This window comes from Cyprinus carpio, chromosome A13, assembly GCF_018340385.1.
Source record: "Cyprinus carpio isolate SPL01 chromosome A13, ASM1834038v1, whole genome shotgun sequence".
Taxonomy (NCBI): Eukaryota; Metazoa; Chordata; class Actinopteri; order Cypriniformes; family Cyprinidae; genus Cyprinus; species Cyprinus carpio.
Genome location: NC_056584.1, coordinates 8709971 through 8727363, shown reverse-complemented (window position 1 = coordinate 8727363; position 17393 = coordinate 8709971). Strand labels below are relative to the sequence as shown.

At 37.0% G+C, this 17393-nt stretch overlaps 1 protein-coding gene across 2 annotated transcripts in view; it reads left to right on the top strand.

Annotated features, from left to right (window-relative positions):
* The window catches only part of lrmda (leucine rich melanocyte differentiation associated), a 257283-nt gene that overhangs the window by 235942 nt on the left and 3948 nt on the right, over nt 1-17393 (top strand). The window lies entirely within an intron of this gene.

Sequence of the window (17393 nt, the reverse complement as noted above, 5' to 3'; positions counted from 1 at the left end):
TTAATTGCGTTGCACACACATGAATATTTGGGTTTAACTGTTCTAGAACAGTGTTGAAAATACAACATACAAGCACTGATTTCTAGTTGTGTCCTTTCTTGGTAGGCCAAACAAAGTATTTTCGCTTTCACAATGAAACACACAGCATCTCCACGACAAGGCGGTGGCAGTAGCAACAAACCTACAGCGAGAATCAAAGTTATGCCTTCTTTCTTTGTGTGTAAATTTGGGCGGTGTTATGCAAATCTTTCCACACAGAGACGTAGACGTGGGGGTGTGTTTAAACAAGGTTTTTTAGGAGGGTGTGGACGAGTCTTAACTTTTAAAAAGAATATGTCTTTGGGTTTGAGACTTTAGTCTTTGCAACTTTAGGGATCTTATCTATTCACAAACAGCTTGTAACACTCCAAAGAGAAAGGAAAACTTGAAATCGCATCATATGACCCCTTTAATTTGGTGCATAATTATATTTGTGCATAAAAAATAAATATATAAAATAATAATAATAATAACGTACTTTATTTGAAGACAAATCTTGCTGTTTTTGTTTCTTCTCAATGGAATTTTGACAATATAAATTTAATTGCACCCGTAAACGTGGATAATCCTTCACTTGTAGCATTTGAATAAATGAATTCATGAACAAATTAATCAATTAATTTGTTTGTATATTTGTATGTATTGAGACAAAATAGTATGTCAGCTATTAGTTGGTTATCAACATTGATGTGAAAATAATTATTGGCTTATTGTTATTGGCATGAATTTTAAAATTGGTGCATCCACCATCTGATAACGTTATTGTACTGTGGTGTAAGTGTTTTTTTTTTTCCCTTTTTTTTCAAGAAGCTCTATTCTTACTGTTTTTACTATAATGATAACTGTAGAAATGGTATTTTGGCAGAAACTGGTTATCATAGTCATTTTTTGTATAGGGGACAATTGCCTTTACATTAGCATAGCATATCATACAAAATATATTTCTCAAAAAAATGTATTTCTCAAAATTTGGAGTCTGAGCTGCCACACTGAAGATCATCAGGCAGTCGGATACTCAGAAAGGGGCGAGAGAGCGGCACACAGTGTTAAAGGATATTTTACCATGTCCGCTCCCATTAAGGTGGGAGATTGATCCTCTCCAGTCAGATGAAGCTGTGGTCTGACTGATGCCCCTCACCGTCATAGTGACACCAGGCTCTGGGACGCGAGCTGTGGGGTGAGAGGGGCACCCAGCAGCACCCTGAACCTGGGCCAGCAGCAGCTCGACTCAGCCCTTGTTCTTTTCCTTTCATGCCCCCTCTTCCTGCTCTCTGTCAGGATGTCATGACAAATCACTGTACAACAGCGGGCTCCGCAGCCTCAGGTACCAGACCAACAGCCCTCAGATGCCATGCTGAAATGAATATAATAATGGGCTTCGGAAAATAGCACAAGGCACTCAAACACAGGAAGAGAAGTGAGGTTGTGTGTGTGTGTGTGTTCTCTGCAGGGGGAAGTGGCGAGCAGACACATGTCCCACGGTGAGGCAGGTGCAGCTTGTCTCTTCTGTGGCTGAGGTAGCAACAGGGGCTGTCAGATTGGTATTGATATGTGTCACTCCAGGGAGTGTCAGGTGCTTTATTTAAGACAGCAAGAAGGCCATGTGTCTGTGTGGTAATTGATGGTTGGCTTCGGGAAAGATCAGGCTGTTTGTTGACCTAGCAGAGCAGCTGATGGGAGAGCTAGCATGGTGTATTGCTTACATCCAAAATGGTTGTTTTTCCCTGTGCTGTAGGTTTTAAAAAGTGAGTTAGTTCGGCAGGTGTAGTCAGTGTAACTCCACACATGACACATCACAGAAATATGTAAAATTTATAAAAAAGTTATAATTATATAATTGTGATTTAAAAGTGTCAAAAATTGATGCCAAAAGTACATTTATACAGATGAAATGCATTTAGAAATGTTTATTAGTATTGATAAGCTTTTTTTGTTGTCTCTCTCTGAGTGAAATGAGCACTGTGATATGTTGACATGTCCATTCATTTCCACGGTTTGGTGTCCGTATGCTGTTTGATATTAATTCCAAATGACATTCAGCAAGGAGCCACACTGTTTACTGATGCATGAAGTCTATCACATCCATCATCATTAAATTTAGCATCAACACAGCCACGTGACTCATCTTTCCAACTGCCCACTAAAGTTAGTAATGTACTAAATCTACTTCCTCAAATCAGAGATTTCCTTTGTCTTGCTAATAGTTGTGCCTGCGCTGATTCTTGTGACATGAAAGAAGTGTAACGGCGAAGAGGAAATATTTTTGATTATTCTGTTATACAATCTGTTAAACATATTAATTTGATATTAATTTGTTTGAATAAAACCTCCTGATTCTTCCATTTTCACAAGATGTTTGTCTCTGTGTTGCTGACACACTGCGATAAGGTAAAACACATTTTGCTAGCCTCAGATACAAAATGTGTCATATCAGATATGTAATAAAAATGTGTAAGTATAATAGATATTAATAAATCCAGAGTTAATCTGCAAAAAAAAACTACATTTTCTTATTAAAAAAAAAAAAAATATATATATATATATATATATATATATATATATAAGAGAGAGAGAGTGTGTGAGAGAGAAGTGTGTGAATTGAATGTGTTATATAGGTATATATATATATATATTTATTATTGTATATAGAGAGAGATTTTTGTGAGACGAGAGAGAGACAGAGAAGAATGAATTGCTAAGACAGATTGTAGTGTTTCTTTAAGGTTATTTATTTATGTATTTATTTTTTTTATGGGAGATTTTATTTTTTTGCTTAAATTAAAAAAAAAAATAATTTAAAAAAAGTGTTTTAAAGTAAGTTGAATTGCTAAGACATAAAAAAAAAAAAATCTTTGAAATAGTTAATAACATTTTTTTTTTGTTTTATATTATTTTATATTTTTTTGCTTAAATTAAAAAAAATATAAAAATATATATATATACATACATAAAAATACACACACACACACATATACACACACACACACACACACACACACACACACACACTAATGACAGATGGACATGTTTTGTCTCAAGAAACAATTTTATCTAAATATTACCAGACAATGCACATATCTGTTTAGTTCTGCTTTTAGATCTGTTAGTTTTCACCCACAACCATTTGAAATATTAGTTTTGTAATGATCCCACACACAGTCAGCAGTCACTCATGAGGTTTGTTTTGATAATGACCTTATAGTGTTTCCCACACTCTTTTTCTGCTCTTTGTGTTTTGGATGGATAATTAATATTTACTGAGCACTAATTTAGACCCCTGTTAACTCGCGCGGACCTCCAGTGTCAAAGCGATTAAAAAGTGCAGCGATCTTTCCTGCAGTGATTAATTTAACACCACATTGTTATTGAATCATGTCATTCGGATTCGATTTGAAATGAGCAACTTTCCCATCAGCCTTATTAATGGGATCATTACCGAAATCAGCAAACTTTTCACATATTACTGAGGTCTGAATGACTTATCAGCTTTTCTTTTTAATTAGAAAGTGCTTGCTAATGACGACTACAGCCAGTCAGCCTCAGAAAATGTCCGTTCTGTATTACTTTATTCTTATCAAATCACGCTTAACGACCTTGACACAAATGGTTATTAAATCATAATGATTAATCAGGTCATTTGAAGATGCTGCAGTGGTTAATTAGTGTGTGGCATCTTTGTCGTGACCCCACACCCAGCGAGACTCGTTCACCACTCAATACGATCAGCAGCACCACACTGACACGTACTTGTATGAATCGTATTTTACAGTGGAAGCGCCAGAGCCATTCCTCGTGCTGACACAAACAGCAGGGGAAATTCAAGCGGTGAATGGCTGTTAGTCGCTGTGTAAGTCTCCTCATGATAGACCATGAGTTGTTCCAAGGAGATTATGCTTTGTAAACTGCTGGAGCACCCAACCTCAAATGACTTCCCCTTATCTCCAGAGCCCAGAGCCACTGTGTGCCTTTCGCACACTTGCTCTATGTAGAATAAATGTCATTGAAATTAATTTCACCAGGCTTGAATTAGGCTGCTGCTATAATCTCTTTCTTCAGTCAAAATGTATGTCCTCCAGAATTCAATTTCCTCTTCAACTTCATAAGTTGGAGTACAAAGAATGATAGGCCCTTATCAGGTGAGCCGTTTGAGGACTTCATTAATGAATACTGCCGCTTTCAATTCATAATATTTGATTGTAGTAATCTCATGAGGGGCTTGTTCTTTAGCAATGCTGTGTCCTCTTAAAAGTTAAACTGTGGAGGTTAACCCCATTAAACGGACAGCCATTAAAACTGCATAATGGCTAATGGTTATTTTGCAGGGTGAAATAGAGTACAATCAACAGCTATGGTCATATGAAAGACCTCTAGCACAGAATACTATGGGCAATTCAACAAAATATCAAGATTATATTTTGCTTGGCTGGAAAAAAAAAGTCATGTGGCAAATCAAGCCAGTATTGATCAGAGCTTTTGAGGCATGAACTAGCTGCTTTCTCCTGACAGGCCCTCTAGCTAGAGCAAATCTCTCAACATTTTCTCATTGCCAGACCTCATCCAAGCCTGACTATCATGTTTATCTCATGTTGCTTTAGATTGGGCTGGCTTAAAGAGCTGTATTACAGGGAATTCATGAAAGTCTGAATCTGGTTTTAAAAAAAAAAAAATACATAGGTGAAATTTTTCAAGAAAATACCCTAGTTATTTTTCACTCCAGCAAGGCTATATATATATATATATATATATATATATTAGTGATGTCAATAGATTAAAATTTTTAATCTAATTAATCACACTCTTTTTCTGTGATTAATCGTGATTTAATCACACACTTCATGAAATTAAGCATAGACCATTTATCTTGTTTCAAATGTTTATTTTTTTCATCATTTGCTATATCCAGCAAAGTAAACCAAAAGATTGAAGGGTGATTCTAAAAAATCTGTATTTTCTGCAAGCTTTTTTCAAGATAAATTTAGTAATCTTTCCAAAAAAGGACACTTAGGAACTCCAAAAGGACCCCAAAGAATCAAATGATATAAGGAGCACATATGAAAGAAGAAGAAAAAAAATCTGAATTTTATAGTATGTTTACAGCAAACAGCAAAGAGATTTTTTACATTTTAGAGAAGTCAAGTTGCAATACCGAACAGGACCGCATGGAGATGCCAGAAACTCCTAAACCAAACGCCTGCTGACTGCATATATCTACTACAGTACACAGATCCATTCAGAATAACTAAACACAGCAACGTACACATGACAAATCAAAACATTATCGTGAATGTGTGTGGAAGCAACGTGAATATATGGAAATGTCTGTGCCTGTGCATAAATACAATGTGTTATCAGTGCACCAAGAGCAGTCATACATGCATTAATATAACGGACTCACACGTGCTTGCTGTACTGCACGACTCCTGTACGCTACCGCAATCATCTTTACCTTGATTGCAGTTTCATCCATCAAAACTTTACAAGCAAGTCACTGGTTATCCAGTCACGTCTCATCTGGCCAGCGTTGGGATGTTGACATTCCGTTCAGTCTGTACTAAACACAGCGTGACGTGTGAGGGCTTGCGCTCTTCAGAAGCAATCACAGAATATGACAGAGCTTGTGTTTTAAGGCGAAACACACTGGAATAATTCACTGAAAATGCAACGCGAGTCTCTGTTCTCTCAGCAATCTCTGATGTAATCAGCCAGGTTTCCTTTATATTAGTGCTGTTTTGGATGGATTGTTTGAATGCATTGGCTTACTGGATCACTGGACTGAAAACATTCCCAGAGTTAAGCTTAATATGATCTGATCTAGGGTTGGGAATCAAAAATTGATTCAGATTCCAGAATCGGATACTTAAGGTCAGGAATCGGATATTCGTTTCCGCCTATCGATTCCTATGCGCTTTTTTTATTTTTTCTTCATCTGTGAGATCCCGACCTACTAGCGATCTGCCAGGACCTTGCTCGCTAAACGCTCTAAATGCTCCAAAGTTTGGCTGCATTTGTGATCAGAAGACAAAAAAGCGAAGTATAATATCTGTAATAGCTAAACATGTTGCAAGAGAGGTGTCACCACCAACTTGACAAAGCACTTTAATTTTATAGATCGTTAAAGATCGCGAACACGATTCAAACACCAACGTGATTGTATTCCTTAATTACAAGGATTCGTCTGTTTCATTCCTCAAGCTTTGACGTGTGCGATCAATGTTGTGATCACTTGGTTCATCCGTGCAGCATATGATCACACCAGTGTGATTTGAACATTTAAATTTGCGTTCGCGCTGCCATTGACCTAAAGAGAGAAGCTGTCATCTGTCATGAATGAAATCGCTTCACAGTCTTTTCAGCCACACAGTGTCATTATTTCTGTTACAAACATCCAAATAACAGAAGTACTGGGATATAAGTTTATAGTTCAGAAATAAACTGTGTGCACGATGTGTATGGTATCGATTAAAATAGAGTAAATCACCTTTTGAAAGTAATTTGTCACTTCAAATGAAGATTTATCGGTTTACATTGTAACGCCAGTAGGTGGCAAAAAGGAGCTGTTAAAATGTATTTGTCTTTGAATCTTACAAGAGATTCGTTCAAGAACGCTGATTCATCCAGTAATGAAACCGGTACATCTTGAGTGAGTCATTGAATCATTCATTCATAAATTACATGTGATTTTGTTTAGTTGTCTAATGTTTTTTCTTCAGAATCATGAGAGAACCACAACTTCCATTGGAAAAAAAAGTCTAAATTTTTTCATAATCATGCATTTCTATTTTGCACACAAACAGCTCTTAGGTCCAGTTTTTATGTAGCATGTTGATTTTTGTTCATGGTATTCAGCTCCAATAAATGATTTGCAAAAAAGAGACACAGGATAAATATTTGATATCATTATTCAGTCACATTGGAATCGAAACTGGGAATCGAGAATCGGAATCAGAATCAATAAAATTCAAACGATACCCAACCCTAATCTGATCGCAAGTAGAGAAGCAAAATTGGGTTAAAGGGTTAGAATAGAAATTGTGCTTCAGTAATTTTGATTTAATTGATAAATAATTTATTTAATTAATAAAAGGATTGTAATAAATCGCATGCGTTAACGCGTTAACCCTAATATATGTGTGTGTGTGTGCGTGTATAAAATATATAAAGAGCATTAATGAGACATTTCAATGAAAAATAAAAATAATTTTCTCGTTCTTGTTTCAAACAGAAAAGAATATTGTTAAAATATTATTTGTTCCCCATTCTTTTTCTTTTCATTTTTATATTAAGGTGAAATATGACCAGTGCATTTTATGACAAGCTGTATGAGATTTTATACTTCTGTGTACTTCTTTTATACTTTAGTGTACTTCTGAGAAATGCCACAAAACTCACAGACAAATGATACAGTGGAAGTACAGACAGGATGACCATCCTTACTCTTTGGCCCATTATATACGCACGAATCCAGCGTCCTGAGGATGTTTATAGAGGCATCTGTCTTTGTAGCAGTATCATAGCTTCTTTAAACACACTAACTGATATTGTCAGACCAGAGCAAGTTAAGCATGTATACAAAGTCTTATGGTTTTATAACAGATGTTCTCATCATTGAGTGGAAATGAACAAGAAATATATCAGTGTTGGGAAGCTACATTATAACTAGCTTGTTAAAGCTACAACTACATCTAGCAGCATTGAACTACATCTTTGACTATATATAAACAAAAAAAAAAAAACTGAAATATTGGACTCAAATTGTTACATAATTCTGGTTATTAACTGATTCTCTGTAATTAATTAATTAATGAATATAGACTTTCCAGTGCTAAATATAGAAAGGACAATTTAGGAGAGTGTGTTTATCACCCCAGCTCACTCAGCAGTAAAACTGTGTGAGCAAACAATTTGAAATTAAAAACAGCATTTGTTTGTTGGAAAAAGTACAGTAGATAATTACTTTACATTAGCTGCACTATTTTTAACTACTGTCACAATAAATGAAAATACTAGTAAGCTGCATTGCTACTTTTACACAAGTTATGCTCATCACTACACATAATGAATAGGTCATATTCACAAATAAGACCATGTTAGCTCAGCATTTGGAGTTCCATGAGGAGTTTTTAAAAATGCCCAAAAAAAAAAAAAAAAAAAAAATCTTATCAGATAATAGGATGTGTACAGCAAACAGTATGATGATAAAGCATAGGAAATGTATTCCAATTACTCAACAAATTATATGGAAGTTTATAGCAATATTCCTATGCTAAAATTAATATACTAGTAGTGCTCTTACAAGCCACTGTCATGGAGGAAGCATTAGTTTCATTAGGAATACTGGTTCAATTATGTGCTTTTGGCTTTGGTAGCATTTTTAGCTGCTTTCTCTTTCCCAAAGCCACCAGTCTTATTTGTATGCAGTGCAATTTTCAGTTCCCATTCCCAAGCCTGAGCTCGAGTGAAAAATGGCCCGCATTTTCTTGATAGCCCATGTGGATGTGGGGTATAAATGGCTAATGAATTACAGATGAACACTGACGCAAATTAATCTTCCTGATGTCCCTGGGTTATATGGCAACCATTTAAAAGTTTAATCAATACGCTAAAGTTGAAAACATGAAGGCGCTGCAGTTGTTTGGCGGTAATAAACATCAGTGGGGGAATGGGGAGGCTTGCATCCAGTGCATGCATCATAATGACAGGTATTTATGTTTAATGGACTAAATATTTTTTATTGCATGAGAACAAATGTCAGTTTAACTCTGTAAGTTATGAATTTAGCTTCCCTTGGTTACTCCCATCAGATGATTGACATCCTCAAAGACACACTCAAGACTACTTTTACTCTGTTGCTTTGTGTAGAAACTCCCACATTTTAGCAGATGCAGAACGAGGTTGCTTGAGTTTTTGTTTCCAGAGTAAAGTACAGATGCTAAACTGTTTATGCCATTTCAAAGCTCAGTCGCATTTTGCAAACAAGCTAATTTTTCCCTGAAAACAACAAGCCCTTTTTTTAACGTTCAATGCCTCTGATTCTTGACCCATACTTCAGTGAGACGTCTCTGTGTCTCCAGCTTTTCTCATGTCTGCGCTGATGAAAACCAGCCTCATTTTTCCAATGCCACACATCTGTGTGTGTGTGTGTGTTTTAGGAGTGGTCAGTAGTTTGTGGTTCATCGCAGGCTTTGGGCTTAAAGCCAGTCCACTTCAGCTGTATATGGCTCCATTTGAACTGCGGCCCAGTACACCATCACAACTTCAGCCTCCCTTTTGATTGAATAAGTGACATTATCCAGGGTACTAATTTAATATCCTCCAACATTCTCTTCTTTCTTTCTTTTCTCTGGACATTAAGTGTCTCTCGTTTGGTGCGGAGGAAGGCGAATGCAGCTGTTCTTTGATAGTGCATGTGGATATTCATCTATTCTGGTTTGCACATATTTATTATCTGTGTCTTTGACCTCTAAGTGAATGCAGTAACATGCAGAGTGCTGCCTTCAGGATATCATTAAAACTGTCTTCTGGCAGGCCAACAGTAGTTTCTTAGAAAGCTGTAAAAATCATATAATATACAGCTTTCGACTTTATAGCAGTCTCCAATAACAACGCTAAAGATCTGTGGACAAAATCAGTGAACTGTGTCATTTAAGTGTTTAAAAGATGATAATTCAGATGCTATTTACATGTCAGGGAGAGTCCTGAGGCCTTTCTATGTTGGTGTAGGTCTGCAGTGTTGGAAAGCAATACTTTGAAAAGTATCATATTATAATAATCTATCTCATTCAGTGTTATGCTTGGTTTGCAAGACAATATATATATATATATATATATATATATATATATATATATATTATATATATATATATATATATATATATATATATATATATATATATATTTACATTGGAAGTACTATATTCTTTGCTGTGGAAAAGAGTTTATACCTAGACAAATTGTGCATCTGAAGTTTAGGTAGCCTACTGTCTGAGTAGGTACTACATTTAGAATTTTAATGGACAGAAATTCAGACATACTACATTCACCATGTTGTTACTGTCATATTACTAACATGCGTCAGTTGCGTTGCTTCACTGCCATCCATAAATCCTCTCCCAGTTCCTCATGTCCATAAAATGTGCACTTCAGAATCCGTCCGGAAGTACTGTAGTAGGTCATTCAGTTACTTTTTACCTACTGTCATAGCTAGGCACCTCACTACTACATACTATATTTGCATACTATATAGTAGGGAAGTATGCAATTCAGACGCAGCAATAGTTTGCATCCAATACAAATGTACCTCTTGACCTTTTATTGCAACATAAGTGTATTTGCGCAAGAATCACAAATGCAGGGGGGACAAAAAAAAAAACATTAGAAAAAAAAAATATATATATATATTCAGTCAAGTTTATATTAGCCAAGCCAGTGATTTTTTTTTTTTTTTTTTTCGGTACAAATAGCGCATACAGCTAAATTCCACTGAAGCACTTGGATGCATTGTAGTGTAAATTTGACAAGTAATGCATTACCTGAAAAACATAACCTGATTACTTATTAGCCCAACAGCTGTAGGTCAGAAGCAGTTGTTTTAGGCCAGATAATGAGGACTCCATCACAGGATGTTGCTGCAGCCTGATAGAGGGTCTCAGGCAGATATATTGAGGCTCATATAATAGCACAAGCTCTCGGCTACAGCTGCTCACAGCCATAACTCACCCTCGTGCACTCTCACGGATGTCCGTCCGTCTTCCCTTCAGGTATTATTGCAAGCTTGTGAGATAATAAGGAAAGTTTAATTGCATTGTTAATTGATTTTTTCACACAACATTATTACCCTGATTGATTGCAGGGCTGATGAGAGCACAGGTTACAGGGAGAGCACAGGAAAACACTGAGAAAGAGGGAGCAGAGGAGATATAGATAACCTTGATGTTAAGAGCATCCTTAACATCCTTCGGATTTGTCTTTCCTTGACATATTGATGGCCTTCGAAAAGAGTATGCAGATCACTTGAGCGGCCAGTTGATGAATTAGTTTTTCCTTGTTTAGAAGAGCTCAGCAGATTCGCAGAAGGAGCTCGCAGAAGGATTAAAAAAAAAAGTAGTTTCTACATCTTTTTAGTGTAATTTTCCTCATTAAAATGTTTTACAGATAAAATAATATTTTTTTAAGATCATTACTTCTGAGTTTGTGAGTAGTTTGATTTATTAAAACACCTGGCTGAGATTTGTGCACTGAAGAACTGTTTTTCCTTTGTGTTTGCTTTATCATGGCCTTATGTTTTAAATTGTTTAATCAAATTTTAAGGCTATAAAATATCTTAAATATTATTTTAACAGGTCCTTAATTTTGTGCATGGAATTTTGGGCCTAAAGTGATTATTGAATTTCAAAAGGGCTATGATTTTATTAATATAAATGTGAGTGCTGCACATTCAAAGGAAAAATGCTATGCTGTTGCACATTCTAAAGCCACATACTTTCAGAGCAGTTCACAATCAATAAAGGCTGCATGTTTATGCCAAATGATTGCTTATTAACTGTTGATGAATTATGACCATGTTTACTTTGTTTTTATATTGCAATATGTTGTAGACGAATGTAAAAGTACATATTTTATCTCACTCATCTTTTAAAAGTAGTAAAAACATAGACATTTCAAAACAAGAGTCCCAGTATTTGTATTTTTTTTCTGTTGGTAGTTTGGTGACACAATATACATTTCACTAGTATTTTACTAGACAAAATCATCTTTTTTTTTTTTTTTTTTTTTTTTTTTTTTTTTTTTTTTTTTTTTTTTTTTTTCTCGGTTGAATGTGTGCCCTAGACTATATATGTACGGCATATGATAGACAATACATGATTTGTTTTCAAATTGTATGGGTTTGTTTTGTATGAACATGGTTAATTTTATCTGTCAATGACTGAAAAAAGTTTTACATTTGATTTTGAAAACACTGTTAATGTAAGGCATATGATAGGCATGTTGTCTATTTGTTATCTTTGTGTTGTTTTGCATCACCTTAGCTTTCTGTATCATAACACTTTACTAAAATGATGCATTTTTCCTGGTAATTTAGATTCAGTGGTGACACTGCAGAGGTGCAGGAAACCTGTAACTAGTACCTGAACTAGTTGTAGTGCTAGTAGTAAAACAAGCTTGTATTGTGTGTAAGTCTTATGCATTTTTCACATTGCTCCTCCTGACACTTTTTAAGTGGCGGTGTGATAAATGTTGGCTATTATAATTTCACTGGAGTTCTGCCAGAGGAAGGAAAGCAAAGACAGCAGATTTCCAAGACGTCAGGCGCTGTGATAGCAGGCCATGGAGAGGCTGTGGAGGGCTCTTGTTGTGTTGTAATAAGCTGTGAGTGTGCCTCGATCTTGCATGAAGACAACCTCCTCTCCAAAAACCAGGTATGACAGGATGGGAACAATGCTTTCAACCTTTCCCCTGCCAGAATATGCAGCATGGAAACATTAGCTTCCCGAAAAATTTTTTAATCTGTCACTGTAATGGCTGTGTGTGAGTGTCTGGAATAAAGTGAAGGCCAGGCCCTGACACAGTGTTTTTTCATATTAGCTATCAGCTCATCAGCCATCCCCATGGGTTCAAGTTGGACTCTCCTTACTACTAACAGGTTATGTAAGAAATAGCTGCTTCTGCATTTTACCTTTTCTCCTGCCTTTGTCTCTAGCTTCCTTTTTTTTCTTTCTCTCTCTCTCATGTAATAAGTGGAGTGTCCAGCTGTGGAAGTTGGCTGCAGTGTGCAAAATTTGCAGTGGGCTGTATTATATCACGCATCACCCTAGCTGCCAGTTTACGCTAAACATGCTCCCCCATCCCTGGCAGGCCCATGTGTGTTTTCCTCTCTCTGTTCCCCACAGAGGTTTGTTTAAAGAAGTCAGCCTGCAGGGGGAAAGGATGAACATCTCCCAGACCTGTGCCATTTGCACACCGCTGCTTTAAGCACTTGAACATGTGAGGAAGCAGTCATGCTGCTTCAGGTCAATATTACAGCTCCAGTCGTCACCAGACACTGAACTGAGCCACACTTTATTAATCATGTGCATTCTCTATCACTAGATTTAAACCTTCAGACACAGTTCCAGGCGCTCATATGTAGGGTCAATGACTAATAAAAATGCCTGAAATGATGAGGAGAATGTGTGTGTGTGTGTGTGTGTGTGTGTGTGTGTGTGTGTGTGTGTGTATGCATGTATATATTTTTTTCATTACTTTATACAGTAATATTTATTAACATAACATAAGTAACAATTTAATAACTTTAAAATGTTATGGTGTAACTGTAAAAATCTTTAAAATATTTCCTTCCACCTTGAATACACTTGCTTAACTTAACTGAAATGTATCAAAATTAATTTAGAATTATTTTGTTTTTGAAATATTTAAGTACTTCCCCCAAAGTGTTTGTGTGTGTGTAATAACTGTATATATATATATGTATGTTCTGGAAACCCTTTAAAATACATACTAGACAGGGAACCTTGTGTACACTTGCTTAACTTGTGTGTGTGTGTATGTGTGTGTGTAATGTGTAGAATTATTTAGTTGTATATATATAAAAGTAAAAAATGTTATAATGTTTGTATGTATGTGTATATATATATATATATATATATATATATAGAAACTATATCATGCCTATAACAATATAACATAACAGTTTTACTTTTTTCAAGAAACTATATCATGCCTATAACAATATAACAAGACATTTTTCTTTATTACAGTTACACCAACTCACCCTCATGTTGTTCCAGACCTGTATGAATTTATTTTGTCTGCTGAACACAAAAGAAGATATTTTGGAGAATGTTGATAATTAAACAACTGCTGGTAGCCATTGTCTTCCATAGTATTTTTTTGTTTTGTTTAATTTTTCCTACTGTTTTGTTACCAACATTGTTCAGAATATCTTCTTTTGTGATCAACAGATGAAATAAAGATGAATACAGGTTTGGGAAAGCTTAAAAGTTTAGACAAAATTGAGAGTTAGAAAAAATAGTTCACCCAAAAAACTACGCCTTTAAGTCTTACCAAAAATATGTTCTGGACTTGAAATCCATGAAAGCATGTTTATCATAGAAGCAGTTTATTGAAGTCTTTTTCTTTATGAAATGCATTTTTGAAGTTCCAGACATCATTGACCCATGAATATGTTTGCTGGTGCTCTGTGATCGCTCTCACTCTCACTGAAGGGGTGCTACAGCATTTAAAATGATTGTGCTGCATTTGGGTGCTAGTCTTATACTCTGGTGAGGTGAAGTGTACAAGAATCTTCTCTCAAATCAGTGCTCTGATAGTCAGAATGAGCATACAGGGATCCAGCGGCGGTACCTCGATCCCCAGGGCAACTGCAGCAGCTGGAGTGCAAAAACCCTGTCTCCCCCTCAGAACAAGTACTTGCGCTGGCAGAGCTGTCCGCTGCACCCCCCCCACACACACCCGTCCACAGAGCAAGGGGGTGCTGACACAGGCGCAGACATCTGATCTGATGCGAACAGACATCTCCTCTCACTTCACAGTTTGGATCACCTCAACTCGCGAGGATGGCAAGGAAAATGAGCGTCGCTCGGCTACAAAAGTCCAAATTTAGATTGACTGAGTTTGTCCCCGGGCCTGCGGTCTGACACGAGCTGGCCCGCCACTAACTCGCCGAGGAAGGAGAGCGCGGGACTGGAGTGACACGTCAGAGAAGGCTGGTTCCCTATCGCTCGCAGCGGGGGAAGGGGAGGAGCGGCTACTTTGAAGCAAAGGGAGAAGGAAAGTGTCAGATTCGGTTAGCATCCAGACTGGTGTTGGAATATGCTTGGCACTAATATGGCACCAGTATCTCTGTCCTCATCTCTGTTCACTGTCAGTGCGTGCGATTCCGCGGCCCATCTCTCTGCGGCTCTGACAGTGTCTTTTCAGATTATGTTAGTTGCGCGCTCGGAGCACTGCCACAGCTCGCCCATCACTCAGACGCTTTGTTTGAAGCCTGCCCTTTTTTGTCATTAATGTACTTGATGTCTATTTAAAAACGGCGGCGAGCATGGTATCTGTTTTCCTGTCAGGAGATCATTGACAGCATTAACGCCACTTGTCCTTGCCTCATTTACTAAAGTGCTGACACCTAGCTGCAGTCTGCCACATCCATCAAGCACCTCTATTTCTCTCCCTCTGTCTCTCTGTCTCTGGCATGTCAGGATGATCCTGTCTTTAACACACTCAGACTGGGCTGTCTCCACACATCACATATAGGCCTCACACTCGACTAACATTTTCAGCCATGCAGAAGGAAGATGTAAACAATACAAGCGCTGCGTTCTTCTTCCTAACTCTGGCATATGTTTTGCCAGGACGTATATTGTTGATGTATGAGAGAAGTGAACGGAGTCTCACTCTCAATGAGTTATGACCAGTCTCAAAGCTCGCGAGGAGAAAGCCTCATTAATCGTAACTAATGTTGCATTAGTCACTGCTTGATGATGATTATTTTGGTTGAGCACCATAGCAACACCACTAACACGTTTACAGCTGTCTAGTAACATCTTAGGCACCACTCAAATACTTAGAAAAACCTTGCCAAGCAACATCATATGATATCATCTTAGGGACCACCCATACATCCCTAGCAACGCCCTAGCAACTGCCTAGCAATGCCTTTGCTACCACATAGAATATCAAAGCAGCAACTACCTAGCAACATGCTGAGAAATTTTCCGAACACCTTAGCAACTGTTAACAATGTCCTAGCAACCATCTAACAACAACTTAGTGACCTGCCAGGCATAACTAGCAGCTTCCTTGCAACACCCTAGCAACCACACAGAACACTCTAGCAAATGCCTAGCAATTTCATATCTTTTACTTCTCAATTACTACCACCCCAATTACTAACACCTGGAATACCACAGCAACAACTACCTAGCAACAAATGCTCCTTAGAACACCTTAGCAACTGTCTAGCAGCATCCTAGCAGCCATCTAACAACATCTTAGGGACCACCCAGAGCACCCTAGCAACCACCCAAACACCTTAGCAACCTAGCATTGTCCTAGCAACCACTCAAACTTTGAAAAAATAGTAATATCTTGTTTTTATAAATTCTGTGTAGTACCTTGTGTAAAAAAAATATGATGCAGGAATATTATTAATCATCATGTTATATATCCAAAAATATTAATTATCATGTTATATATCAAAAATTAGTATTAATGTAGTATTTTCTTGTGGTAGCATCATTGTAGTGTTTACTGCAGCACTACTTGATAAGGCCTGTATTGATACACTGTAAGTAGACATAAGCAAATTCCGTCTGTATTGCTCTTTTCTATCATAACATTCCTTTGTTTTAATGAATGAGTGGAGAGGCTCTACAGCAGTGAGTGGCAGCTTCTCACAGTGGATCATATTAAAACAGTCATGTGTGTTCTTGTCCTGTAGGAGTGTTAACGCTCTGTCACAGTGTCTCTTACACACTCCGTCAGAGTGTCTGGTCAATGAATGAAGCTAATGCTCACATTATCAAACACTGTTGATCAGTGAATCAGTACGATGAGCTCACTGTTGATCTTCACCCTTACTGTCTTTTCATCTCTCCTCCCTCCCTCCCCCCCTCTCTCTCTCTCTCTCTCTCTCTCTCTCTCTCTCTCCTCTCTCTCTGTGTCTCTCTCTATCTCACTCTCTCTCTCTCTCTCTCTCTCTCTCTCTCTCTGTCTCTCTCTCTCTCTGTGTGTTTCTCTCTCTCTCTCTCTCTCTCTCTCTCTGTCTCTCTCTCTCTCTGAAGAAAGCAATCTCTTGGCTTGTTATTGTCTAGACAAAGCCCTCAGGCTAAATGTTGTCTCTCTGGTGTTCTCAGACTTTAGACGGATGCACTGTCTCCCCCGACACACCTTTCATGCCAGAAATTTGAGTGAGAAATGACAGATTCTGGAGACACATTTTCAAACCATCACTTTTTTTTTTTTGCAGCTTTTTTTCCTTTTTTTTTTTTGCAGCAGTGTGTACTTTACTGACAAACCACTTTCTGATGGATAAACAGTAACAGAGAACTGTAAAAAAATAAATAAAAAGTGTTGTTCATAGATTCATAAAAACAACACATCTATAACTATATAAAAAATCAATATATCGATCTTTTTATCGATCTATCTATACACCCAATATAATTTTTGATATTTTTTACTAGTGGGTGCAGGACACTTTAGTTCAGATTTTTAATGTGTAAAAATAATAAATGCAATTTTTAAAATACGTTATTAAATAGCTCTTGTTTTAACCCAATATGAAGATATAAAGGAAGAAATTAATATTTATCACTATTTTACCACAAAGTACTGCAGTA